Raw genomic sequence first — 7,048 nt, forward strand, 5'->3', positions numbered from 1 at the left:
ACGCTCTCATCACTGTGACCCGACCTTAACCTCTGACTAGAAACTGAAGCCCCGCTTCAAGCCTCTGCAGGCTGAGCCACCCAAGTTCAAGGTCATATAGTATTTGTCTTTCTCTGACTTATTTCATTTATATTACACTTTCTTATCCATGTAGGAAAAGGAGTACATCAAGGCTGTATATTGTCACCCTGCTTATTTAACTTCTATGCAGAGTACATCATGTGAAATGCTGGGCTGGATGAAGCACAAGCTGGAATCAAGATTGCTGGGAGAAATATTAATAACATCAGGTACGCAGATGACACCACCCTTATGGCAGAAAGTGAAGAGGAACTAAAGAACCTCTTGATGAAAGTGAAAGAGGAGAGTGAAAAAGTTGGCTTAAAGCTCAATATTCAGAAAACTAAGATCATGGCATCCGTTCCCATCACTTCATGGCAAATAGATGAGGAAATAATGGAAACAGTGAGAGACTTTATTTTCTTGGGCTCCAGAATCACTGCAGATGGTGACTGCAGCCATGAAATTAAAAGATGCTTACTCCTTGGAAGAAAAGTTATGGCCAACCTAGACAGCATATTAAAAAAGCAGAGATGTTACTTTGCCAACAAAGGTCCATCTAGTCAAAGATAAGGTTTTTCCAGTAGTCACGAATGGATGTGAGAGTTGGACTATAAAGAAAGCTGAGCGCCGAAGAATTGACACTTTTGAACTGTGGTGTTGGAGAAGACTCTTGAGAGTCCCTTGGACTGCAAGGAGATCCAATCAATCCATCCTAAAGGAGATCAGTCCTGGTGTTCATTGGAAGGACTGATGTTGAAGCTGAAACTCCAATACTTTGGCCACCTGATGCAAAGAACTGACTCATTGGAAAAGACCTTGATGCTGGGAAAGATTGAAGGCAGGAGGAGAAGGGGATGACAGGGGATGAGATGGTTGGATGGCATCCCCGACTTGATGGACATGAGTTTAAGTAACCTCCGGGAGTTGGTGATGGATAGGGAGGCCTGGTGTGCTATAGTCCATGGGGTCCCGGAGAGTCGGACACGACTGAGCGACTGAACTGAACTGAATATTGCAGTTATGTGGCTCCCAATGATAAGATTGCTATGCATGGAAATGCATCTCTGAATGTAAGACTTCTGCTCATGCTATCATCACAGTTATTTATATCACCAATCATTTCCTGTGCATGACCTAAAATATCTATTAAACCTTTAGCATTGTGTGCTCCTCTTCTTCCTCTTCTTCTGAGCCTTACGTTGAGCAAAAGTTTCCTTTAAGTTCTTCAGCATTGTCCCTATGTAACTACAGCCATACACACATAAGATTAGAGTTATATAAATGCACATGGGTGGCTCAGACGGTAAAGCGTCTGCCTACAATGCAGGAGACCCGGGTTCAATCCCTGAATCAGAAAGATCCCCTGGAGAAGGAAATGGCAACCCACTCCAGTACTCTTGCCTGGAAAATCCCATGGACGGAGAAGCCTGGTGGGCTACAGTCCATGGGGTCGCAAAGAGTCGGACACAACTGAGTGACTTCACTCACATATCAATACTTAGCAATATATATATTTGATTGGCAGCATCTGTGATTGTTTTGCTTTAATCACTTCTGCAAAATGTTGATAGTTAGCAACTAATTGGTAAGGTTGATAGATATTTTTATTTAATGTCAGTGCACTTGGACTTCTATAATACAATACCACAGACCAGGTAGCTTGTAAATATCGGAAATTTGTTACAGTCCTGGAGGCTAGGAAGTCCAAGATCAAGGTGCCAGCCTGGTCACCTAGTGGAGCTCTCTTCCTGGCTCAAAGCCAGTGTCTTCTCACTGTGTCCTCACAAGATGGAAGGAGCTATGGAGCTCTGTGGAGATCTCTTTGGTAGATCTCCAAAGGGGTAGAGCACTAATCCCATTCATAAGGGCTCCACCCTCATGACCTAATCACTTCCCACCTTCTAGAATCATCACTTTTCAAGGGTTAGGATGTCAAAAATGTTAATTTTGGGAGCAGGGGGGACACAAACATTCGAGTCATAGACCTTAATAACATGAAGATGGCATCGACAATGTAAAACCCATGTCAGCAAGGAGACCAAGGATTCAACTTATCTGAAAATGGTCTGAGCTAGGGCCGCAGTGTCCTCTGTGTCCTCTGCTTGCAGAAGTGTACATAACATACATGTTGTATTATGTCTGGCAAATTCCCGTAGATTTACTACAGTGAGTTTTGTTTTAGAGTGAATTTGGAGTAAAATTGCTTGCAATCTTCAGAAGGCAAGAATTCAGAAAGCGAGGGACACCTATATTTTTGTCCAACCCCTACAGATTGCTCACTAGTAAAGACTTGGCTGGGGCTCCCCTGGTGGCTCAGAAGGTAAAGAATCTGCCCACAATGCAGGAGACCTGCCGGAGGTTCAGTTCCTGGGTCGTAAAGATCCCCTGGAGGAGGGCATGGAAACCCCCTCCAGTATTCTTACCTGGAAAATTCCATGGACAGAGAAGCTTGGTGGGCTACAGTCCATGGGGTCACAAACAGTTGGACACGACTGAGTGACTAACATTTTCACTTTCAAAGACTTAGCTGGTATCCCTGATATTTAAGAGAAAGTCAAATGGGCACATCAATTCCTTATTCTTCACATTTCCTTAATCCACTTAAAGAGACAGACATAGAGATAAGCAGAAAGGGTACATATTCAGACTCTTGTGAATACGCAAATCTGTGAGCACTATTAAGGCATGTAAGTTTTCCACAGCAGGCAATACATTTGAAATTTAAAAACTGATGTAACTTCTTTAGAATCTTGCTGAGAATGACTGCCTACTTGATCTTGATTAAAGAACAAAACCACAAGGAAGCCAATCGCGTTGGCCAATCATTTAAATTACACTTACGTCTCAAGAAAAGAACATATTCAAACCCACTAGTCTCTCACCAGTGATTGAATAGAAAACACGGAATCTTTGGAAGCCAGGAATCTACTCCACTGTGTTGTAGCTCACTGGAAAGCTGTAGTCAGATCATGTTTTTCCCTCTCCGAAGTAACCTCTCAACATTGTAGAGTTAGGAGGATTTCAGGTTATGAGCATGTTACGGGGCAATATTTTAAATACGCATTTGAAAATATTTTTGTATATTAAAAATTTAAGTTGAAGACAGTAACAAATACACCACATTCCTTGGGAACAACAAAGCAGCATTCTCCAAGATGCAGGAAGCAATAGAGGAGGACGCTCTGCTTGTAAAAGTGCCAGTGGCCTTCAGAGTAAACTCAGGTTTTCAGCTTCACCTCTTACCCCCCAGGCCACATCAACACCATATTGACCGCTAGGGGGCGACGCCCTCTTTCTAATATTTATGCCTAAGCATGAGCATTCCTTTCTTTGCATCTGTAATTTACAGTTCAGTTCAGTTCAGTCGCTCAGTCGTGTCCGACTCTTTGCGACGCCATGAATTGCAGCACGCCAGGCCTCTCTGTCCATCACCAACTCCCGGAGTCTACCCAAACCCATGTCCATCGAGTTGGTGATGCCATCCAACCATCTCATCCTCTGTCGTCCCCTTCTCTTCTCGCCCCCAATCCTACCCAGCATTAGGGTCTTTTCCAATGAGTCAACCCTTCGCATGAGGTGGCCAAAGTATTGGAGTTTCAGCTTCAACATCAGACCTTCCAATGAACACCCAGGACTGATCTCCTTTAGGATGGATTGATTGAATCTCCTTGCAGTCCAAGGGACTCTCAAGAGTCTTCTCCAACACCACAGTTCAAAAGCATCAATTCTTCGGCGCTCAGCTTTCTTCACCGTCCAACTCTCACATCCATACATGACCACTGGAAAAACCATAGCCTTGACTAGATGGACTTTTGTTGGCAAAGCAATGTCTCTGCTTTTAAATATGCTATCTAGGTTGGCCATAACCTTCCTTCCAAGGAGTAAGCGTCTTTTAATTTCATGGCTGCAGTCACCATCAGCAGTGATTCTGGAGCCCCCAAAAATAAAGTCTGACACTGTTACCACTGTTTCCCCATCTATTTCCCATGGAGTGATGGGACCAGACGCCATGATCTTAGTTTTCTGAACGTTGAGCTTTAAGCCAACTTTTTCACTCTCTTCTTTCACCTTCATCAAGAGGCTCTTTAGTTCTTCTTCACTTTCTGCCATAACGGTGGTGTCATCTGCATATCTGAGGTTATTGATATTTCTCCCGGCACTCTTGATTCCAGCTTGTGCTTCTCCCAGCCCAGTGTTTCTTATGATGTACTCTGCATATAAGTTAAATAAGCAGGGTGACAATATACAGCCTTGACGTACTCCTTTTCCTATTTGGAACCAGTCTGTTGTTCCATGTCCAGTTCTAACTGTTGCTTCCTGACCTGCATACAGGTTTCTCAAGAGGCAGGTCAGATGGTCTGGTATTCCCATCTCTTTCAGAATTTTCCACAGTTTATTGTGATCCACACAGTCAAAGGCTTTGGCATAGTCAATAAAACAGAAAGAGATGTTTTTCTGGAACTCTCTTGCTTTTTCGATGATCCAGCGGATATTGGCAATTTGATCTCTGGTTCCTCTGCCTTTTCTAAAACCAGCTTGAACATCTGGAAGTTCACGGTTCACGTATTGCTGAAGCCAGGCTTGGAGAATTTTGAGCATTACTTTACTAGCATGTGAGATGAGTGCAATTGTGCGGTAGTTTGAGCATTCTTTGGCATTGCCTTTCTTTGGGATTGGAATGAAAACTGACCTTTTCCAGTCCTGTGGCCACTGCTGAGTTTTCCAAATTTGCTGGCATATCGAGTGCAGCACTTTCACAGCATCACCTTTGAGGATTTGAAATAGCTCAACTGGAATTCCATCACCTCAACTAGCTTTGTTCGTAGTGATGCTTTCTAAGGCCCACTTGACTTCACATTCCAGAATGTCTGGCTCTAGGTGAGTGATCACACCATCGTGAGTATCTGGGTCGTGAAGATCTTTTTTGTACAGTTCTTCTGTGTATTCTTGCCACCTCTTCTTAATATCTTCTGCTTCTGTTAGGTCCATACCATTTCTGTCCTTTATAGAGCCTATCTTTGCATGAAATGTTCCTTTGGTAGCTCTAATTTTCTTGAAGAGATCTCTAGTCTTTCCCAATCTGTTGTTTTCCTCTATTTGTTTGCACTGATCACTGAGGAAGGCTTTCTTATCTCTCCTTGCTATTCTTTGGAACTCTGCATTCAGATGGGAATATCTTTCCTTTTCTCCTTTGCTTTTCACTTCTCTTCTCTTCCTAGCTATCTGTAAGGCCTTCTCAGACAGCCTTTTTGCTTTTTTGCATTTCTTTTCCATGGGGATTTTCTTCATCCCTGTCTCCTGTACAATGTCATGAACCTCTGTCCATAGTTCATCAGGCACTCTGTCTATCAGGTCTAGTCCCTTAAATCTATTTGTCACTTCCACTGTATACTCATAAGGGATTTGATCTAGGTCATACCTGAATGGACTAGTGGTTTTCCCTACTTTCTTCAATTTAAGTCTGAATTTGGCAATAAGCAGTTCATGATATGAGCCACAGTCTGCTCCCGGTCTTGTTTTTGCTGACTGTATAGAGCTTCTCCATCTTTGGCTGCAAAGAATATAATCAATCTGATTTCGGTGTTGACCATCTGGTGATGTCCATGTGTAGAGTCTTCTCTTGTGTTGTTGGAAGAGGGTGTTTGCTATGACCAGTGCATTCTCGTGGCAAAACTCTATTAGCCTTTGCCCTGTTTCATTCTGTACTCCAAGGCCAAACTTGCCTGTTACGCCAGGTGTTTCTTGACTTCCTACTTTTGCATTCTAGCCCCCTGTAATGAAAAGGGCATCTTTTTTGGGTGTTAGTTCTAGAAGGTCTTGTAGGTCTTCATAGAACCATTCAACTTCAGTTTACAGTAGCACAGCTGAAATACTTAAGCAAAAACTTTGCTCAAGGGAACAACACAACAAAAGAAAGAAAGATGAGGATAAAAAGTGGTTAGTGAATGTATTACAAAACTTTTGGAAAGTCATGTTAATAGATTTGGACTTATTCCCAGGCAGTGCAGAAGAATTTTAAGCTTGAAAGAAGCTAATTAAAGTTGTATTGTCAAAAGAGCATTCTGGCTGCCATAGAAAGACTGTATTAGAGTGGTGAAAATATTGTAACAAGGAGACCAATCGAAAGATTATTATGCTGCTGCTAAGTCACTTCAGTCATGTCTGACTCTGTGCGACCCCATAGACGGCAGCCCACCAGGCTTCTCCGTCCCTGGGATTCTCCAGGCAAGAATACTGGAGTGGGCTGCCATTTCCTTCTCCACTATGGTAACTTCTCCATCATAGTAACTGAGATAAAAGATGGTGGTGACCAGAAATAAAAGTGTGTCTGGTGATGACTGATGGGCACCTGTTGGGATGGTGCAGGATGAAAGAGGATATGAGGCAGGACAGAAGGAGATGAGAAGACACTGGACAGGAAAAACGGAGTAGAATGCAGATGCTGTGGGAGAAAAATGAGAGATTTGATTGAGTGACCTGATTGGTTTTCTCTGAGTTTGAGGAAAGAGTTCCCTAACTGAAGGCAAGCTACTCAGCCATTCAGAGACATTCTGGTGATGCAAAAGAAACTGAAGCAGCCTGGCAGTAGAAAGCAGAGAACAATCATTTCTGGGAAAACTGAAAGGTGGCAATCTATAAATGAGTGCCTCTGTTTTCTGGGCATGGTGCTAGGTTTTTGAAACACAAAGAAGTCAAGAAACCGTATTATTATAATTTCCTCCTTAAAAATATCACATTACAAGGCAAAGAACTGTCTCCTCTTTGCTTCATTATTTGGCACATGATAGGTGGTGAATAAATATTGGTTGAAGAGATGGATGGACAGAGAGAAAATACAAATGATCACTGTATGTAAGTACTAACCAGAACCCAGCTCTTTCTCTTCTAATGTAGCAATCTCATTTTAGCCATTTGAAAATATTAGGATTATATATGTAACATTTTCCAACAACTGTATTGACTAGATTACCCTTAATCAGATAAT

The 7,048-nt window shown here is 42.5% G+C and overlaps 1 protein-coding gene across 3 annotated transcripts in view; it reads left to right on the top strand.

Moving 5' to 3' along the window:
- The window catches only part of LOC145514826 (uncharacterized), a 30,859-nt gene extending 29,631 nt beyond the window's left edge, over nt 1-1,228 (top strand). For all 3 annotated transcript variants that reach the window (XR_014060486.1, XM_081513706.1, XM_081513705.1), the window contains exon 2: nt 155-1,228. The gene's annotated coding sequence lies outside the window, so the exon portion shown is untranslated. The remainder of the gene's footprint in view (nt 1-154) is intronic.
- The last annotated feature ends 5,820 nt before the right edge of the window (nt 1,229-7,048 follow it).

The sequence above is a fragment of the Giraffa tippelskirchi genome, chromosome 7 (genome assembly GCF_054371585.1).
Source record: "Giraffa tippelskirchi isolate mGirTip1 chromosome 7, T2T-mGirTip1v1.2.pri, whole genome shotgun sequence".
Classification (NCBI taxonomy): Eukaryota; Metazoa; Chordata; class Mammalia; order Artiodactyla; family Giraffidae; genus Giraffa; species Giraffa tippelskirchi.